Genomic DNA, 22,707 nt, shown 5'->3' on the forward strand with positions numbered 1-22,707 from the left:
ATTTCACACTATTTTTTACGACGCAGTACGTGAGACAAAGGAAGAAATGCAAAACAAAAAAGAAATAATCTTTCAAGATTCAATTGGAGCGAGAGAGAGAGCATAGGGTATATAACGAGGGATGAAGCGCGTCGAGCCGCATTAGTGTAAGATTTGAGAGCATATGTGAAGCGTTTTTTCGTTATTGTGTGAATAAACTCATTAAAATATCACGTGCAAGTGAAAAAAGTGAGGCTGTAAAAGAGAGGCTGTGAATCGATCGACACTGGTATATATACATATTAATAATATTAAAAAATAATAGAGTGTAATGTTACATTCTTATTTTATGAAACCATAATTTTATAACATTATACTTTCTTTTTTGCCAAGGTTTCCACCACAGTATGGAGGTGGTGGTGGTGGTGGAAGGCTTCGGTCTGAGGCTCACAGAAAAAGATCTTCACACGCTGGTCGATTTAAATTGGCTAAACGACGAAGTGATAAACTTTTATATGAACCTGCTGATCGCCAGAGGAACATCTTCCGACGCGTATCCGAAAGGGTACGCGATGAACACGTTTTTTAACCCAAAACTTCTGTCGGACGGTCACTCGTCGCTAAAGCGATGGACTAGGAAGGTGGACATATTTGCGCAGGATCTTGTGGTTGTGCCTGTACATTTGGACGTTCACTGGTGTATGGCAATAATATATTTTCGCGATAAGACGATTGTTTATTACGACAGTATGGGCAGCAATAATTCAAAATGTCTGGCTGCGTTAAAACTTATCTAAATAAATATACATTTCAGAACAAAAAGTTTCAAATAAAAATTGTACATCTCTTAAAAACGCAACTTTTATATTCTATACGCTATTACTGTAAAAGCAGTACTTAACGAAAAAAATATAATGTAAGAAAAATTCATATTAACTTTCCACGCATGAAAAGTTTACGCATACACTTTTCACGCGGACCTAGGTTCATCCCCACTTCTCCCCTGCTTTCGGGGGAAGTGCGGTAGCCCCTCCCTCACTTACGTGTGTACTGTTTATGCACACACAATTGAAGTATTATTTAAAAATTCATATTAACTTTCCACGCATGAAAAGTTTACGCATACACTTTTCACGCGAACCTAGGTTCACCCCCACCTCCTCCCTGCTTTCGGGGGAAGTGCGGTAGCCCCTCCCTCACTTATGTGTGTACTGTTTATGCACACACAATTAAAGTATTATTTAAAAATTTATATTAACTTTCCACGCATGAAAAGTTCACGCATACACTTTTCATGCGAACCTAGGTTCACCCTCACCTCCCCCTGTTTTCAGGGGAAGTGCGGTAGCCTCTCCCTCACTTACGTGTGTACTGTTTATGCACACACAATTGAAGTATTATTTAAAAATTTATATTAACTTTCCACGCATGAAAAGTTTACGCATACACTTTCCACGCGAACCGAGGTTCACCCCCACCTCCCCCCTGCTTTCGGGGGAGGTGCGATAACCTTTCCCTCACTTACGTGTGTACGGTGTTTTTAAGAGACGTACAATTTTTATTTAAAACTTTTTGTTCTAAAATGTATATTTATTTAGATAATTAAAAAATATGCAAAAAATTTCTTTTTTAATTTTTACCTAGAAAATGACCTTTGCGCCAATTTTCATTGACATATTCATAATTAGCATATCAAAATATAATAATATACAAAATTTCAGAACGACCGAAGGTATGGTTTTTTGGAACTTTATCCCTTCATTCATTTCGCGCAATGCAGCTCGTATAACACTCAAGCGATAGCGTTCCGGCTATAAGGCGTATTCACCTTCATTGTTTTTAGGTATTTCGAACTTCACTCTATCCCACCGCTTCCGGATTTTATCGCAATACGCCTCTTCGTCTTCAGCGTTCATTTAACGATATCTCTTTGGAATTCTTATTGCAACACCACTTATATACCGTTTCGCTTTATTACTGCAAGCTGCTATTGTTTGTATCCACAGTTCTTCCCGCACATATGGATTTCCGATCGCCCTTCGCAGAGAGTACGTCGTCAGATTCCAGCGAGCGTCCTCCTTCATCTCCTGATTAAAGCGATTCCGCGGGTCCGTCCCATTACTATGTAAGATCGGTGGTGGAGACGATCTGTTGTACAGCGAGTCATCGGAATCGGAAGCATACATACACGTTCTACTCTCAAATTTTTCTTCCATAACTTCCATTGTCCCCGTTTACAACGTGAAGTGAAAAAAATCAAAAGTTTCACGTATATATTGTCACAATCTTAAAGAATCTCTTGCAGCAGTTAGATCACATAAATGTATACTACATACATTTTTTTTGACCCGGGGAAATCCTCCTAGGATACCCCCCAGCCTCCGGAGAGAGGCCGGGCGGTTATGTCGGACTTTTACCGACTAAAACCCCGGGAGGGGGGGTTGTCACAGCACTCTGGGAGGGGACCCCGGAAAACGCACTGTTCCTTCCGGGACCACGTTATATTACAGACATAGATATATATACATACATACATACATACGTATATACATTATATACATTATATACATTATATACATTATATACATTATATACATTATATATATTATATACATTATATACATTATATACATTATATACATTATATACATTATATACATTACGTTATATTCGGTAATGTCCCCACGGCAACGTATCGGTCGAATCCGGCTGGTTATATCGCTTATCGTCGTACGGACTCAGAGCGATTTTCGTCTCGCTGATAGTGTACGCTTCGTGCTTTTTCGATCTTATGCACGACTGCGGTCGAGTCATTTCGATCTCATCGTTTAGACACCGCGTGTAGTCGTCGAATGTGATGGTGCGCGCGATAACGTTACTTTTGACACCTTTTGCTTTTTTAGTGTCTTTCTTACCATCGACTCGCAAGGCATACATTTTCGCCCTAAGTCCAACGAATTCGGTCATAATGGCCCCGTTGTTTTCGTCCTTCATCAGGCCCGGCACTTTTTTATTGACGAGTGGCATACTATACGCGTTATCTACCGCGTAATCACTTGTGTCGAAACTGACTATATCACGTTTCATGTTCTCGTACGCGTCATCGCACTCGATATGATAAATTAGACTGTCCGTGTCGGTATACATGATTCTACACGAGTCGCGGTACAGAGGAGACATGTACTCGTGGTTTTTCTTTGTTATAGGCAGTACATCGATCGAACCTTCGAACGCGGCAGCTATCGCCTTGATAATAAAATGTGCTGTGACGTCACGCAAATTAAATTTTATTCCCTTTTTCAAAACTCTTCAGAATCGGTAAATTATAACTGTCTCTGTCGTAAACCTTGCACTTTCGTATTAATATTAACCTTCGCTATGATTCACCAAGACGTTGCAGCCGCCCCTCACCATGCGATGATTCACTAAGACGTCGCAGCCACCTATAATGCGATCGATAATAATTTAAAACACGCCTCGGTTGTACCACCCAGAATACCGGCAGGAATCAAAGGATGAAAAAGGATTTAGTTTCCTCTCGGTGAAGAAGCGCCCGACTGATAGCGCGAGAAAAATAATCAGGTTACCAGTCGAGAGCTAATGCAGTATGACTCAAGTGCATCCTTTGACTCCCTCCAAAGCGTCCTTAGAACCTTCTAGAAGGAATTAATTCTAACCAATGGAAGCCATAGAAGCCTCCCATAATTACCATCTCTATTCGTTCATTAGCAAATCAGAACATGACAAATTCAGCCAGCATTCAAATCTACCACTATAAAAAACACGTACTTAGCCGGAGCGGATAGCATTATGCTCATTGTCTTTATTAATTAATTGTCGAATCATAAGCATCGACTCTTGTCTCTTAAACTAACGTCAGAGTGGACTTTTCATCTCGAAACTGCTCCGGCTGACTGACGAGTTTGGGGCCTTTTGTTCCCGAGGGTTGATTGACGCAATTAGGAGGTGCTCCTTCCGTAAAAGCCAGCGTGATAATAGTAAGTCTAATTTTAATAATCAAGCAAAATAATAACCTTGTACTCCTTACCCCTATTTTGTGGAGACTGTATCAACACCAGATTGAATTAATAAATTCAGTATTAATCTCTATATTCGCAAGTAATATAAATCACCCCTTTTTCCGTTCCTCCCTTATATACTACTGAAAAATAACATTGTGCAACGAGGAAATTTGATAACAATTTATTCCTCAAAATCCCGTGTCACAAAACAACAGCCGGTTCCCGGCTACAGAATAAAGATACAAATAAATGTCCCCAATTACTCCTGTGTGATACACCATTATTGTAGAATAAGATTCTCTTTCTCCTTTCCACGCACCGTTCCGATAACGACACCTCTCGCAAGTCCCGGGATATAGTCGGTGCATGCAGACTTCCCCGAAATAACAAAGGAGAGGCTTCTTTTCACTACGCCGAGGTAGTAGTGCTAAAAGAAGAAAAGTACAGTGTTATATCGCGGTTTATATCGATCTGTACATTTGTCCAATAATCGTGACGTAACATATAAAAATTGGTGGCAGCGGTGGGATTGGAAATTGTTGTAGGAACCAGGAAAGGAAAAGCTTTGTGAAAATTTCGAGACCTTAATATTCGTACACATGATTAGATCACCGTACACTACTCGTTCGCAAACGTCTCGTACCCCTTCCGAAACAGACGACAAAATGACTACCGGAGACCCAGATACCGTGCAGCGAGCACTTGAAAAAGAAAAGATTCTCTCCGAACAAGCGGATGCTTTACGGAGGAGACAACAGGAAATCGAAGCAAGAGAGGAAAAATGGAAATTGCTTAAAACTAAACCTGACGTTCAAGAACTTGCTAGTATATTAGCGGGAATTCGGCAAGAACTCGGGAAATTAAATTCCGTTCCTGAGGAAGTACAAAATTTAAAAGCACACATGAACGAATTACAGTCGCAAATCGTAAGTCAGAGTATAGCTTCACCCACTCGCGATAATCTTCCTCGTTCTAATGAAACGTTCTTCTCAACCCATAACGATTTCGTGGACGAACAACCTGCCATGCGTCTCAAAGTGTGGTAGACTCCATTCCTAGATTCGATGGACACAAAATACCTATTTATCAATTTTGTAGAATGTGCGACCGTGCACTTAAATTGATACCCCCCAGACAGGAATATCAACTGGTCCAATTAATTATCAATCGCTTACAAAATCATGCCTATACAGCTGTAGAAGGTATGAATTTTCACACAGTCGCTTCCTTAACGCGCTATCTCAAAACTATTTTCGGTTCTAATAAATCTTTAAATCAGTACAGAGGAGAACTTGGTAATATTTATATGCAGACAAATGAAGATATTTTCGCGTACATAGACCGAATCAAAGAATTACGAAATGCTATAATCGATGGAGAAACCCTCCTGTATGGAGAGGAAAACGTAGATTTACAAAATATTGATAACGATTGCCGCGAAGGTTTCATAAACGGATTACCTTCCGACTTGCTAGTTCGAGTGAAATTACAAGGACAAACTTATTCACTCGACGAAGCAATTGCATCCGCAATACAACTTAATAAGACATTACAAGCAGAATTACTGAGAAAGAGAGTGATCTCTGCAAAACCAAACCCTCCCCCTCGTATGGATTACCCTAATGATCGCGCACAACCTTCTAATCCACAAATCCTGCAAAATCCTACGCGCTCATTTATTAAACCGTTAATCCCTGGTCAGCCTGGACCAAATGCTCCGACCGGAAAGATTTGCAGATATTGCAAGGATCCTGGACATCTCATTGATGAATGCAGAAAACTAGCCTACCGTCGCTCTGTCCAAGCTCAATACGAAAACAATCCTTCGCAACAATTATCTTCGAACATTTCTGGACCTAAACAAAATCAAAACTTTCAAAATTTACCAACGAAGAATCCGGGAAACGCCGACAGCGTTCCGGCAATAAGCGGTGCCCGCCCGAACGCAACCGTGACTGGGCACATGAATCAAAATAAAAAATCAGTTCAATTTCAGAGTATCGCAGAGACTCCGTTACTGCGCGGATAAATAAAATAAGTAGAGTTGGTGAGTCACCGAATGTCATGCTGTCATCACCCGATTTAATAGGAAACTGTCTCTTTATGATCGACTCAGGTTCAGACATTAATCTAATCAAAGAAAGTTGTGTAGAAGACGGGATCAAAATTAATAGAAATCACATATTTTCTCTGCAAGGTATAACCGCAGAACCTACATTTACATTGGGATCCATTTCAATACTTTTGTTGGGAAAGATAGTTGATTTTCATCTAGTAAAAGAAGAGATCGGTTTTATGCAGCATGGCATCCTCGGGACAGACTTTTTCAAAAAATATAATGCTATTATCAACTTCAATGAAAAATACTTGCAATATGACGATTCTCGCATTCCATTTTCCGAATCTAAACATATTCATGTAGAACCACGATCTGTAACACCATTTTATGCCTTCGTCACTAACCCTGAGATGAAGACAGGATATATTCCCTTTTTAGAATCCATTAAGGGAATTTATTTTGGTAACGCTATTGTTACAAATATTGATGGGAGGTGTCACCTCCCTCTTTACAACACCAACGACGACGGATACGATATAGAAGTTCCGTCAGTGGAACTGCAAGAATTCGACATTAGAGAAAATCTAGTGACAACCTCTAGCCTTGATGCTTCCCTAGGGCTTGCGTCAACGCGAAATCCTCCCCAGAATCCTCTATCCAAGTCAGAAAGCGTTGTAATCCCTATAAGACGAGAGTATGTTGAAAAGTATGAAGTGGCAGAACCTATTCCCGTGGTTTCGCCTGCTCCTTCTTCCTACGGTACCGATGATTCCCTAGGGCTGTCGTCGAATTCCGTTCATCGCGATAATCACACTGACGAGAGAGTTGCGGAAGTCTCGCAATTTCTCAATACAGAGCATCTTAATCTTGAAGAAAAGGAGAATTTAAAAGAATTAATTACAAAGTTTCATGATAGATTTCATCTGCCTCACGACCCTTTAGAAAGCACTAACGCTGCTAGACACACTATACCAACCATTAACGAAGTTCCTATACACACTAAACAGTATCGTTTTCCACCCAGTCAGAAAGAAGAGATAGATAAGCAAGTGAACGACCTGTTGAATAAAGATATCATCGAATATTCGAGCTCACCATATAATTCACCAGTGTGGATAGTCCCAAAGAAACCAGATTCCGCTGGGAATAAAAGATGGAGAATGGTGATCGACTTCCGCAATTTGAATGAGAAAACAATAGGCGATGCGTATCCGCTCCCTAATATCACTGACATCCTAGACCAGCTAGGTAGTGCCAAATACTTTTCTGTCCTAGATCTCGCATCTGGATTCCACCAAATTCCGATGGATCCCCGCGATGCTCCCAAAACAGCCTTTTCAACACCCTACGGTCATTATCAGTTTAAGAGAATGCCATTTGGTCTCAAAAACGCCCCCGCTACATTTCAACGTTTAATGGATACCGTTCTATCGGGATTGCAAGGAAACGAGCTATTCGTTTACATGGACGATATCGTGGTATATGCACGATCCCTAGAAGAACACCAGGTAAAAATGGAGCGATTAATGAAACGATTAAGAGAAGCTAACTTACAATTACAACCGGATAAATGTAATTTCCTGAGGAAGGAAGTAGCATATCTTGGCCATATAATCGGCGCAAACGGCGTAAAACCTGATCCTAATAAAATTCATGCTATTACTAATTTCCCACAACCAATGAACGCTAAAAATATAAAACAGTTTTTAGGCCTCGCCGGATACTATCGTCGATTCATTCCCCAATTTTCGAAAACCGCGAAACCTTTAACCGATCTATTAAAAAAGGATAAACCATTTGTTTGGAGGGAAGCCCAGATAAACGCCTTTCGCATTTTACGGGATTCGTTATGTAAGGAACCAATTCTACAATATCCAAATTTCACTAAACCTTTCGTGTTAACGACGGATGCCTCGGGATATGCTATCGGCGGCGTATTGAGTCAAGAAATAGTCGGAAAAGAATTACCCATAGCATACGTTTCGAGAATACAAAACAAAGCGGAACAAAATTATTCCACCGTAGAAAAGGAATGTTTAGCCATTGTTTATTGCGTTAATCATTTTCGACCTTACTTGTATGGCAAAACTTTTACTATTGTAACCGATCATCAGCCGTTAACGTGGTTACAGTCAATTAAAGACCCTACATCACGCCTTTGGAAATGGAGAAACAAACTCTCCGAATATCAGTATGAAATTCGATACAAAAAGGGATGTTTAAATAATAACGCTGATGCCCTCTCGCGAAATCCTCCATCTGCAATAGCATTACCCGTAACTACTCAGCCTATAATTACTGAACCTGAGGACTCAGATAACGATACATTATTCTCTTTTGAATTACCTCACCGCAGAAATCGATTAGTTAATCCTACTACCAATAACGATAACGAAGAAGCCGGTCCTTCAAGATCAAATCGTAACATAGACATAGAAGACGACTTTGACGAACAGGGAGACCCTCATTTTAGAATTCGAGGCGAAATCAGCTACGCGAGAAGAGAGGATTCGAACCTCGAAACGGAACCATTAAATAGATCGGAAGAAGAAGACAGTAGTGATGACAATGACGATAACGAGAATGACAGCGACGAAAATGACGATGACGATGACGCTTTCAACGAAGCTCTCTTTACCCCTGGAGATAACGCAGAAGGAGAACAACCACCCATTAGAGCAAATTTTGTAAATTCTCGAGAATCACTATTGCGACGAAAAGATAATCTGGTTATATTTATCAAAATGAACAGAACTGCTTTCGACGATGGAGCGAAAGAACTCGAAGAAAACGACTTACTTCCACACTATGATCACCTAACTCATGCACGCGCTAATGTCTCACCCCTCAACCTCCACTATTTGATCTCCCTACCTATCAAAATTGATCGTTCCACCCCAATTGAAGCACAAGATATAAAAAATTGTATAGCATCACTCAAAGATGTAGTCACTCAATTGCAAATAACGTCATTTCGAATCAGGAAAACACACTTTTTCGACGATATCCCTTGGTCCTATATATCTAGGCAATTGACTAAATATTTAGAAGATACCCGAATCATCGTCACGATCTGTCGTAATCTTATACGGACTCCTGAAGTAGAAGAACGAATTCCTCTGATCACTGAATATCATTCCTCAGCTATTGGTGGCCACAAGGGAGTCACTAAAACATACGATAGGTTACGTCAACATTTCTATTGGAACACCATGAAAAAAGATATTAGCGAATTTATTCAAAGATGTCGTACCTGTCAGTTAAAAAAATTAACGAGAGTCAAGACCCGTCAACCTATGATAATAACCGATACTCCCGGCGCCGCATTCGACAAAGTCTCAATGGACATCATGGGACCGTTACCTGTGACAAGAAAAGGAAATTCATATATTTTAACAATACAAGATTTATTAACAAAGTATTCCCTTGCTATTCCTATTTCAGAAACCAATTCTAGAACTATAGCCGAAGCTTTTGCTGTCCATTTCGTCTGCATTTATAGTACTCCCAAAGCAATTTTAACCGACCAAGGAAGTAATTTCTTATCAGCTTTAATGAGACATTTAACTCGTCAATTTAGTATTAAACACTATAAAACCACCGCATATCACCCTCAGAGTAATGGGTCAATCGAGCGATCACATCACGTATTAACCGAATACTTAAAAGTTCGAGTCAATGATAGAAATGACTGGGACGATCAGGTACCTTTAGCTATGTTCTCTTACAACACTAGTGTACACGAGGGAACTAAATACTCCCCATTCGAATTGATTTTCGGAAGACTACCTAGATTACCTTCCTCTCATCCACCGTTAGAAGAAAAAACTCTCCTTACCTACCCGCAATACCTGATTGATCTATTTGACACAATCAAAGATATTCAAGCTAAAGCTCGCGAGAAATTAACAAGAGCTAAAAAAAGAAGTAAACGATACTATGATCGTCGTGCTAATGTCGTTCAGTTTGAGTCCGGAGATTACGTATTCTTATTAAAGAAACCTCGAAAAAGTAAATTCGCCGATCAGTATACCGGTCCCCATTTAGTTCTGGAAGTCTACGATAACCATAATGCAAAAATACAAGTTGGAGACAGAACACGATTAGTCCACACTAATAAGTTAAAACTAGCTCTAGTTGATCCAGGATGAAAAACATTTATTTTTTTCAGGTTCCAGCCGAGCTGAGCTCAAAACGTTATATCGGATCGTAAATGTCCGTACAAGAATTTAAACTTCTCTGCTATAACACCTTGAGGATTTATAATACGGCAACTGACACAACTGAGTGCCTCAGCTGTAGGGATACCTCACAGCTGTCGCCCTACGGTGGTCAGTTCCTCTTCCTCGTAAAACACGACCTCGTGCGTGGACCGTACAACCAACTACGTTGTCCGACGTGCAGAGAAGAAATCACAATCTGTCTCCCCTATTACCGTTGTTCCACCTGTATTACTAATTGCGTATTTCTAAGTAGGTACCTCCGGAAGAGAAAAATCAATCCGTTACAAACGACATTTAAATACGACAACATACATAAGCATTTGTACAGAATCAACAGACATTAACCCTATGTGTCCCCCCGAAAGGATTCCGATCCGCCAACCGGCCATCGTTCTTAACGAATACCCACTCTTACGTCGTTGTATCTGTACTCGGTCAGAGGGATTTATACGACTCCGCCGGTCTAGAGTTCTCGCTATTTGCGAGGATTGTTATAACCAAGCAGGCCGACCCAATACATTCGAGTCTATCTATTATCACGTTTTGTCATTGAACGTTTCTAAATCACCCGTTAGCAGCCAATGTAAGCGTTTCACGCGTTCCCGATCGAAAGCCATTAATTGTAGCGAATGCGTGTCCTCCTGATAATCCTGATAAATTAGCTGCGATACAATACGACGTCGTCTGCGACTATATTAAAGTCTTAGATCTATATAAATCCTAAAGCCGTCCCTAAGTGACACCCGAGTATAACCATGAATCACGACATTGCGATCACCGAAATCTCAATCCCTAACTCTATCCGATGCCGTACGACCATTCGCGTTTGGGACAGAATACTTCACACTTGTTGTTGTTTGGACTGCTATATGCAGGCCCACACGGGTATACCAGTTAGTAATTTAGTGTATGACATGATAATGAGTCATTGCCTTGTGAAAGGCCCCTACGGGAGCCATTTCTGTCCCAAATGTCACCGAAACCTCACTTCAAATATCCCTATAACTCGTTGCGTCCCCTGCATAGCAGCATATACGAAACTCTTAAACTCCTTTCAAAATCAGAATACTGATGTCCGTTACGTTAACTTTGTTTATGACGTGTTGAACGACCATCTTATAATTGTTAATAATCAACAATCATCCACTCAACCTACCCAGCATGGATAGTTCCATCTATATTATATTTTATTTTTTAAGTACAATAGAAATTTAAGGTATTCTGTATTCTTCTATATTTAAAACTATTACTCTATCTAGGTCGCTAAACACCCTAGGTGAATAACATTATCTGCCCAAGGCATTGATGTACATGTCTCTGGACTGAATTCCGCACGTATACGAACCAACTACGGTACTGCCGTCGCGAGAGTAGAACAGAGCTCGTGTTCGCCAAGCGACCCCGTTGTAGTATAATATCATATAATATTATATAATATCCGTTACTTATAGCTACTTTCAATTATAACGTGGATATATCCAAGATGAGTCCACCATGGGCATATATTTACAGCCCCCATAAACTTCTGAAAGATTATAATACCCTACATAGTAGTAAATGTTGTCGCACGATGGAGTTCCGATTGAAAGAATATCCCGGTCGCATGTGTCTGACATGTTATGAAAAAGTTGGCTTGTCAGAGCCAAAATGGGACGTGAAAGAAACTCATTATTTAATTTACGGTCCCATCGATCGCACCATCTGTGCTCGGTGTGGGTCAGATATGACAAGGACTTGCTGCGCGGCTACCTGTTCGGAATGTCTGGGCGGATTTATGAGAATAATCGAAATCATGCGGGAAAGCGGACATTATAGACAAGAGATAACCCGACTCGTTTATAATATTCCGAACAGAAGCATAGGAGCGTTCGTGTTGACTGACCCCTCCGAAGAATAACTATATATACATATAACCATGTACACTAAGATTAATCACTAACCTTAGCCGAAGGCTTAAGCTATTAACATCTATAGTTACCATACTAACCCCAAGCGTACTATAATTTAGTTATGTAGTAGCGTTATATTAGGCAGATCCTATCTGCACCTACAAAAAAAATATAAAATAACAAAATAAAAAAAAATGGACTTAGATAAGTAAGATAGATGTATAATGCACAATTAATAAAAAGGTCAGTTAAAATATTGTTGCAGAAATGAAGTTTAGTATAATCCTGGCATTAAGCTTACCCACTTACGTCCTTTCCCTCATTGGATTCGACTGTGGAGGACAACATCTCAACATTACGTCCGTGTCACTACTCGGAGCTGGAGAGTGTAACCTCAACCAGCAAACGCCGAACTCCACCAACACGTACATCCAGCTACTCCAACTGTCTGACTATGATTATGCTGAAGTCCTGCAATGCAAAGTGGAAATACTTAGGACTATTCATTATTGTGGAATGCACTCACACATATCACTTGTGAAGAGCGGCATGTCCGAATATTTAATGGAGACCCCTTATCAACGATGCTTGCACCTATTTACCGAGGGTACATTACCGATTGGAAACACAGGAGATGTTATTGATCAAATTAAACCGAATAGCACAACTTCACGTAGCGTTACCTTAGCCGGAACGGTGCAACACGATGGCTCTTGTAAGGGAGCCCGGTATTCGGATCCTTACGGGACTTGCGATGACGTCGTCGTCTAAGCCATATCGTACGGATAACCTTAAAGTCTTCTTTTGCACCTGTCAAGTTGGACGCAGGAAAGATTATCCTCAGGTCTGGAACTGTCTGTAGTCTCAGTGATGGATTCTGCTTGGATTCAGAAGATGGGTATTCCTTCTGGAAACCCATGCCTACTTCTTCGTGTAACCTTCATCAATACGATGTGTTGTATGAAGGACCTGCAACAAAAATTACAACGGAAGAGACCGGAGAACAGAATTCACCTGTCATATACAGCCTCACTACGGAAGACATCACATTTGCCCTCACGAAAACGAAGGAACAATCATTCTGTGGTTACACATTGCTACGAACAGAACACCCTAAGCTTTTTATCCTAAAAAACAAAAAAGAAGAAATGTTCGCTAAGCGAGGTTCAATACCCGTCAATAACCTCGATATTTTCACATATGTAAATTCTAAATTTGTATATGTGGAAAAGCATATTAGACAACAAATGACCTCTCTTTACCACAACGTCATGCAACAGCGATGCGAACTTGAACGGCAAGTAATAACCAATACCTTATCTTTCGCTACTCTTCAACCTGACGAGTTCGCTTATCGGTTGATGAAAGGCCCTGGATATATGGCAGTCACTGCAGGAGAAGCAGTCCATGTGATCAAATGCATACCCGTAGAAGCATCGGTGAGGAAAACGGAAGCATGCTACACTGAGCTTCCTGTAACTGTACACAATAGCTCGCTGTATTTGACGCCTAAATCGAGGATCCTGACGAAAGTCGGAACTCAAAAGGAATGCAGTTATGAACTCCCCACATTATACCGGATCGATGATACCTGGATTCAATTAACGCCTAAGCCACACGTTAGACAGTTAGCACCACAAGAATTACGACCTCTCGCTGCTCTCTCATGGAAATACCTAACCCCAGGACCATTGGCCGCTAGTGGTATCTATTCTGAAAAAGATCTCGAAAAACTCCGAGATTACATTATGTTCCCGGCTGAAAAACCAGCCGTATTAAATTCTATGGCCCGAGGCTTGACAGGCCATTCAGTACAAGACGGATCCGTTTCCTTATATAATTTACTAGACGAAGAATCATTAAAGAAAATCGCCGAGAGTACAGCTTCTCGGATTTGGGATGGTTTCATCACCTTTGGCTCTGCTACAGCCGGAGTGATGGGATTATTTATCACCATACGCCTCATAAAGTTTCTCATCGACACTTTAATTCACGGATACGCCCTGCACTCTGCATATGGTTGTACTATGCACCTCTTCGGAGCAATATGGAGTTCAGTTACCAACCTACTTTTACATCTTGCCCGAGGACCAACAAAAGAATCAAGACAACCAGCGCAACCTGAAGACTCCGAACAAGGTACACCACTTCAAGAAATAACTAGAGAAGAACGAATCACACGTCCAGAACAGACACCTCGTGCCACTATAGAATCATACCCTACCGTCTATAAAAACCTCAGCTCGATGATGTATGAAATAGAACGAACTCCTCCGAAAGCATCTCGGAGTCCGTTCTAAAATAACGAGGGGGTTGTGACGTCACGCAAATTAAATTTTATTCCTTTTTTCAAAACTCTTCAGAATCGGTAAATTATAACTGTCTCTGTCGTAAACCTTGCACTTTCGTATTAATATTAACCTTCGCTATGATTCACCAAAACGTTGCAGCCGCCCCTCACCATGCGATGATTCACTAAGACGTCGCAGCCACCTATAATGCGATCGATAATAATTTAAAACACGCCTCGGCTGTACCACCCAGAATACCGGCAGGAATCAAAGGATGAAAAAGGATTTAGTTTCCTCTCGGTGAAAAAGCGCCCGACTGATAGCGCGAGAAAAATAATCAGGTTACCAGTCGAGAGCTAATGCAGTATGACTCAAGTGCATCCTTTGACTCCCTCCAAAGCGTCCTTAGAACCTTCTAGAAGGAATTAATTCTAACCAATGGAAGCCATAGAAGCCTCCCATAATTACCATCTCTATTCGTTCATTAGCAAATCAGAACATGACAAATTCAGCCAGCATTCAAATCTACCACTATAAAAAACACGTACTTAGCCGGAGCGGATAGCATTATGCTCATTGTCTTTATTAATTAATTGTCGAATCATAAGCATCGACTCTTGTCTCTTAAACTAACGTCAGTGGACTTTTCATCTCGGAACTGCTCCGGCTGACTGACGAGTTTGGGGCCTTTTGTTCCCGAGGGTTGATTGACGCAATTAGGAGGTGCTCCTTCCGTAAAAGCCAGCGTGATAATAGTAAGTCTAATTTTAATAATCAAGCGAAATAATAACCTTGTACTCCTTACCCCTATTTTGTGGAGACTGTATCAACACCAGATTGAATTAATAAATTCAGTATTAATCTCTATATTCGCAAGTAATATAAATCACCCCTTTTTCCGTTCCTCCCTTATCTACTACTGAAAAATAACATTGTGCAACGAGGAAATTCGATAACAATTTATTCCTCAAAATCCCGTGTCACAAAACAACAGCCGGTTCCCGGCTACAGAATAAAGATACAAATAAATGTCCCCAATTACTCCTGTGTGATACACCATTATTGTAGAATAAAATTCTCTTTCTCCTTTCCACGCACCGTTCCGATAACGACACCTCTCGCCAGTCCCGGGATATAGTCGGTGCATGCATACTTCCCCGAAATAACAAAGGAGAGGCTTCTTTTCACTACGCCGAAGTAGTAGTGCTAAAAGAAAAAAAGTACAGTGTTATATCGCGGTTTATATCGATCTGAACATTTGTCCAATAATCGTGACGTAACAGTGCGTCATAGCCCGACAGAATGTGGAATATTACTGGGATGAAGTGAGAATCCTTATAATTCAGATTGCACGTCGAGTGTGCTGGACCTCTGTAACGCCTGGTCAGGTGGCAATGATTGCGTACATGATTATCACTTGGCGCGAACTGTTGTTCACATATGTGACATTTTGTCGCGCTGTGAAATGTCTCCCACTCGTCTCGTGTTAGGTCTACCATGCATACAATGTCGGACAAGATGTTCTTTACGCGATGCGCCAATCCGTTGAGTTCCTCGACGAACCACGCGACGCAGTCGTTATCGCGACGAAATTGATACGTCGATAACGTTACGTCGTACGAGCACTGTACGTAGTATGCTATACTACATATCCGATGATGTTGATAGGTGTATGACGCGTGTTCCGTCTCCGGTAGTGTCTTCTGCAGCATGCACTTCAGATCGGCGTACACCACGAAGGGAAGTCGCTCTTTCCTGCTGTGGTTCTTGAAGCTGAGCCCACTTGTTGTCCTCGTTCGGTAGTCGAATTGCGCATTTGTTTACCTCTCGGCAGTCCACGATCTGAGACTGCAACTTGTCGCTCGAACTAAAGTAGTGCAGACATCTACAAAAAAAAACACATTTTTTAAATTTTTATACAAAAAATAAAATATTTTATAAGTTTATTAAAAAAGTATAGGTACTTACCGATCACAAATGTACTTCCGACCATGGTATCTGCTCAATTTCGAGCTCACGAGGCGGGATAGATTGTTTATCCACGCGAAATGTTTCGCGTTGTCGTCTTGCGGGTCCTGCACGTACAGCAGATTTACATGTTTTTTAACACTCGTGCGGTCGGTAAGCCGTATCGGGAGAACGTTTGACGTCTTCTGTCCCTCGATGGTATAGACGTTGACGGATATATCGTCATTGAGTCGTTCGAACTGTTTAATTTGACTCAACGTCATTGGGAACTCAATGTTTTGTAAATTCAGTACCGTTGAATAATGCGGGTATGATGATTCCCGTTCTGGATGTCTTTCGGCTGGATAGCAGAGCAGCCGTCACGGCCCACGCAAAACACGCATTGTCCATTGATCGCACATTGATCACAGCGTGCTTAACTTTAATGTTTTTAGGCAATTCCAAGTGACACCCCGCGCGCAAAGGATTGTACCTGTTGACACTCACCGTCAAATTGAGGATTCGAGTCAACGCCCACCCACTGTCGCGTTCCTGGAACTCCTCGAGTTTCGCTAATGTGGGCTCGATAACGTGCAGCTCGTACCACTCGCGCAAGTGCGATGTACTACAGAATTCTATGTTATTTGTACATATACTCTTATTGTCACGTTTATCACCCGCCACAAACTCCCCGTTGAACGCTGTGTTCACTTTGACACAGTTATGTGTTTTTATAATGTCTCGCACTCGCTTGCACACGACGCTGCAGGCGTCTTCCAAAAACTGTCGCGGTTCTATATGGTCTGTATTAATTACCGCACTCGTCATTATTCGCTTTTTGAACGCGGCTTCAATTTCTCGCCATACAAGTTCTGTCGCGCGCGTGTCGCTACTGTTACCAGCGTTTGCATAATCACCGCCGTTATGGATAAATTGTCTTTCCAATCGCAACTTTTCACCCTCGAGTCGCGCTATTCTGGCAACCAACGATTGCCTCTGCCCGATCGTTGGATCGTTGGAAAGCCGCTGACGTTTGGCACGCACAGCGTGTCTCGAGCTGCTCGACGAATTCCGCGCATTGCAGCGCCCATGTGAAATATTCACCCAAGGTAGCGACTTGGTCGGACAGCTCCAATAGATCGCGTTCGGTTTGCTCGAATTGCTCCATGTTTTCTATTCAGATTTAGGTTGTTCATCAGATTCAGGTTGTTCATCATCACGAAGTCGACAACTGTAGTCGCCCAATAGCGATACTTCATTAGATATCAATGGTTTATATGGTAATAGCGTTGCAGACACATATTGTTCATCACCATCATGCCAACCACTACTTTGACACATTTTCCATTGCCACTTCCCAATAGTGACACTCCTTATACTCGGACCTAAAGTCAGGTTTATTGTAAAAGGAAAAGGCTTCGTCACAGATGAAGCTGTATGAGCTTTATCTTCGTTCCGCGCCTGTATGTACATTCTCCATTTTGAGCTACCGTACCAGTTATTATTATATCCGAAATCCTTGATAACAACTCCTTGTCAATGAACAATGCGTTTATCGGTTCCTCGTATCTCGAGTTCGCGATCGCGAACAAACTGCGCTAGTGAGTTTCGTTGCACATCCGTCGATTTTCCTCCTCGATCTTCTTCTTCTTCACGCAAAGCACTGGCGATATCATCTAATAAAAATTTACTATAAAAAAAATGATCGAAGTATATAAAGTCACTGTTTTCTTCGATTTCATCGATGTCAATTTCATAGTCCGGTGTCCATGAGCGATTAAATACCATTTCTTTTTGCTCATTGTTATAAAAAATGTTCACGTCGCGAAAAGCTAATGTTTGTTTCATTGACATATGCCGCAATCCTTAATTATCGGAGCGGGACTATCCATGTGAGTTGGCTGCCACGGTTGGTTGTAATGTTCGTCACAGCGACGATAGGTCTGCACCTCCAAATCCGCCTTTATATGCCCCGCAAGCTTGCAGCACTTGCACCTGATAATGTGTTTAACCACACAATAAATCTCGATACTTTTCAACCGATGTATCGCTCTCAAATCGTATACTAATGCGGCTCAATGCGCTTCATCCCTCATTATATACCCTTTGCCCTCTCTCTCGCTCCAAATGAATCTTGAAAGATAATTTCTTCCTTTGTTTTACGTACTGCGTCGTAAAAAATAGCGTGAAATTGTTTAGTCTACGCGATAACACCTCCTTTTCCTAAAAAACATTTGCTTACGACAAACGTGTCCCGACAGGTTCGATGTGTTATCGGGTCGATTATCGTCCCGATGACATGCGTAGATAAATTGTTTTTTATGTATAAATCATACTATATATATATATTTTTTTTTCTTCGCGCGCATTTCTATTCGAGCCGTATATGCGACGTTCGCCGGAGCATCGGTTGCATGTATTGGCAATCAAATATTGCATTATCGCATATCATAACATAGAAGCGAAGTGCCGATGTTTCGGTGGATGTTGGCTCTCACAGGTGTAATGCAAGACATATTTTATCTTACGACTATCAGTTTTATACACCGCCATTATATTTTTCTCTGGCGACTTCTGCAACCGTCATTGAATTCAGTCTCGTCGTGGCTGTGTAGCGCGAGTACAGACCGAGCGACTGGAGTCTGTTCCAAGTTCTATGCAAATTTTATCGTACTTGGCATGCTAACGACTCGCTTAAGGGGGAATACCCAATTAGAAGCGCGAAAAAGGCAATTTTTGTGAATTTTTTTAAGGAAACCTATATAAATTATAGTATTGTTATGTTTTCTACATGAAAGTACACACTTTTAAGAATATGTTAATTTTTTTTTTATTAAAAAATATTCAATATTGGCGGAGTATTCTTGGGTTCTGTCAACTGCCGCAAAAAAAAAACGTCCTCCGCGGTGACCACTCCCATTTCGTCTGTAATCATCAGAATAAAAAAAACCAAAAAGATTATTAAAATTGACACTATAATTTAGTCTTTGTCGTAGGGGTTTTTTGAAAATATTGAATTTTGACAAAATGGCGGACGTTTGAATTTAAGAGTTCGATTTTTAGGAAAAAATTCGGGTTTATTTTGCCGATAAAAAAAACTAAGTCACTTAAAAAAAAATCCTACGACAAAGACTAGATAATTATATATAGAATAACCTCTATAAATTTCAAATTGATCGGTTCAGTGGTTGCCGAGATATTTTGGTCACCGATTTTTAACATGGTTTCGAGAAAAACGCGTTTGAAAATTGAGCAATGAATAAATCGCGAAAATTTTTCAACTTACATAGAATCATTGATTCCAGGTCCATAATATAAGTCCTCCATCTTGCTTGGAAACTCCATATCATCCACATCTCTTTTTCGAACTTTCTAATTGGGTATTCCCCCTTAAATCGTTCCGCGATCGCCGGTCCGGAGTAGGCATACTATAGGAGATTCGAACCCGTGGCGCACTTGACGGCGAGTCGGGGGCAGGAAGCGGAACGCGTGGGGGCCGCCGTAAGCGGTGGGCAAGGGGATGGCGTCGGCAGACGGGAGCCGCCCCTCCGCTGCTTTTCTAACCCGGGATAGAGGGGGGCTGCGAGGGGCGCCACCTCTCTCGCGCGGCGCGGCGCGAGGGGGCGGGCCACTCCGAATTTCCCCTCTAGGTCAATCGCGGTTATCTCTCAAAGCTATTTCCAGAGTTATCTGCTGCCCTATTGACATCCGTCGAGCGATAAGCGCGAGCCAACGCGAATCCTCGCGCAATTGTATCGTCAGTTTGAAGTTTGCGAAGGTTCTATTTTAATAATAATTACTAAAATCTACATTGCAATAATCGTACGGACAGAAACAATTTCAACAACGTACGCGACATTTCGTCGTCGTCGTCGTCGGAGATCGTCTCCGTTTGCGTGATCGCGGTTATCTCTTAAAGCTTTTTCCAGAGTTATCTGCTGCCCTATTGACATTCGTCGAGCGATAAGCGCGAGCCAACGCGAATCCTCGTGCAATTTTATATCCCGCTAAACATCGTTGTCGTCGGAGATCGTCTCTCCGTTTCTTCACGTCGCTGATACGCGCGAGACGCGTGATCGCGGTTATTTGTCAAAGTTATTCCAGGAAACGCTGCGTGGTTATTTGCTGGCCTATTGATCCCGTACATCCGCCGTTGAAATCGTTATCGGGGTTTGCCCGGTTCTCGCGGGCGCTATATAAGCGCGAGAGACCGCTAATTCTCGCGCAATTAGATTGTCAGTTTGAAGTGTGTGACGATTAAATATAAAAAAATGTCGGAGGGGGATTGCAATCTCATCAAATTCGCCACGGGCCTTATTCGTCGGACGCGTATCGCGAGTGGGAACAACGGTGCGAAGAGCGTCTCGCGTCTCTGCGAGAGAGATGCCGAGAAAAAACCCGCCCGACGTACACCGGAACGTTGAACTCTCTTATCGTTCGAGTGGCGCGATTGGAAGGAGCGAGAAACGCTCTGCGTCAACGTTTCGCGCAGGTGGGCGCCGGTCACGGCGAACCGAGCAGAGGATTTTCGTGGACGGAGATAGAAACGGCTTTCGACAGTCGCGTACTGACCGGTGCGGTGATAAACTCGAATCACGTCGATCCTCGATTATTTCTCGAGGACGCGAGGGGCACGGTGCTCGAACAAGTGCGCGTCAATCACGAGAGACACGCGTGCCTGAAGGTCAACACAGTTTTCAATGGCAAGTTTGTCGCGGGGGTTAAAACCGCCGTGAAAAGCGTCGCCACGAGAAATCGTCAGCTCTTTCCTACGGCCGATTTGCGAGAATGATACGACAGATACGTGATCGATGCCACTCTGGCGGGTCTGGATGAGTTTCAGGAACGCGACAGTGGCTGGACATTGTCGCGTATATTGAACCTGATCGTGAACCTGAACAAGTGCAATCCCATGCACGCCGGATGTTGGTTTGAAATACCGCGATGGATAAAGATGAAGAAAGCGGTGATCAACGTGCGTTCAAACGACAAAGCGTGTTTCGCGTGGGCGGTAATCTCCGCTCTGTATCCCGCTCTGCGGCACGTAGATCGATGGAGGTCGTATTCCTATTACGCGACGGTGCTGAATTTGGAAGGGATCGAGTTTCCTATGACTCTGAGGCAAATTTCGAGGTTCGAACGACTCAACGACATGTCCGTCAACGTTTTCACCACTCGGCGGAGGAGACGGAACGACGAGATTGTTCTTTTACAGCTGACCAACGATAAGAAGGACAGTCACGTCAATCTGTTGTATCTGTCAGATTCGCGAAACAACTCGAACGGCGGTCATTTCGTGTTTTCGACCTTGCGTACCCGCATGAACTCCACGACGCTCACGCTGACCTTCCGTTCTGCCCGACGCGCGATAAGCCTCCCGGAAAACGGTGCAATAAACTCCTCGCCACTCTACGCGATAAGTCGCGCTACGAGCTGCACTACCGTAATCTACAGCAATGCGTACGATACGGATTGTCAGTCACGAAGATTCACCGCGCGCTTCGATTCGCGCAATCTCCGTGGCTTCGGGGATACACAGAGCTTAATACGGGATTCAGAGCTCGCGCCAGCAACGATTTCGAGAAAGAAATGTACAAATTAATGAACAATGCGGTATTCGGCAAGACCATGGAAAACGTATGAGATCACGTAGACGTGCGTCTCGTGACGCGTTGGGATGGGAGATACGGCGCGGAGGCGATGATCGCAAAACCGAATTTTTACAGTCAAACCGTCTTCGCGGAGAATCTGATCGCCGTTGAGTTACGCAGGCTTGAGGTGAGGTTGAACAAACCCATCTACGTCGGTATGTGCATTCTCGAGATATCCAAGACGCGCGTCTACAATTTTCATTACGATTACATGGTGCCGCTGCATCGCGAAAGGTGTAAGATAATGTACACGGACACCGACAGTCTCATATATTTTCTCGAGTGCGACGACGCGTACGAGGATATGAAACGCGACATCGCGAGATTCGACACGAGCGGCTATCCCGAGGACAAGGCGTATCGCATCCCGCGCGTCAACAAGAAGATACCCGGTTTGATGAAGGACGAGAACGACGGCGCGGTGATGACGAAATTCGTTGGACTGAGGTCGAAAATGTACGTCTTGAGGATCGAGGGAAAGAGCGACACGAAGAAAATAAAGGGCATCAAGAGAAACGTGGTCACGAGAACGATAACGTTCGGCGATTACGTGTGTTGTCTGAACGACGCGATAGGGCTTCTTAAGCGTCAGTCGTGTATTCGTTCGACTGCACACGAGGTGCACACCGTGTCCGAGTTGAAACTC

The 22,707-nt window shown here is 42.4% G+C and overlaps 1 long non-coding RNA gene and 1 pseudogene across 2 annotated transcripts; one reads left to right on the forward strand and one right to left on the reverse strand.

Annotated features, from left to right (window-relative positions):
- Positions 1–4,166: 4,166 nt before the first annotated feature.
- Positions 4,167–12,264, reverse strand: LOC139815626 (uncharacterized). Of its 2 annotated transcripts, XR_011732789.1 has the most exons (4): positions 10,369–12,264; positions 9,314–9,423; positions 9,116–9,228; positions 4,167–4,428 (listed from the first exon to the last, which is right to left on the reverse strand). It is a non-coding gene; the product is annotated as an uncharacterized lncRNA (long non-coding RNA). The 2 variants fall into 2 exon arrangements; XR_011732788.1 differs by having other exon boundaries at positions 9,314–12,264.
- Positions 12,265–12,424: 160 nt separating this feature from the next.
- Positions 12,425–14,537, forward strand: LOC139815625 (uncharacterized; annotated as a pseudogene).
- Positions 14,538–22,707: the final 8,170 nt, after the last annotated feature.

The sequence above is a fragment of the Temnothorax longispinosus genome, chromosome 7, assembly GCF_030848805.1.
Source record: "Temnothorax longispinosus isolate EJ_2023e chromosome 7, Tlon_JGU_v1, whole genome shotgun sequence".
Lineage (NCBI taxonomy): Eukaryota > Metazoa > Arthropoda > Insecta > Hymenoptera > Formicidae > Temnothorax > Temnothorax longispinosus.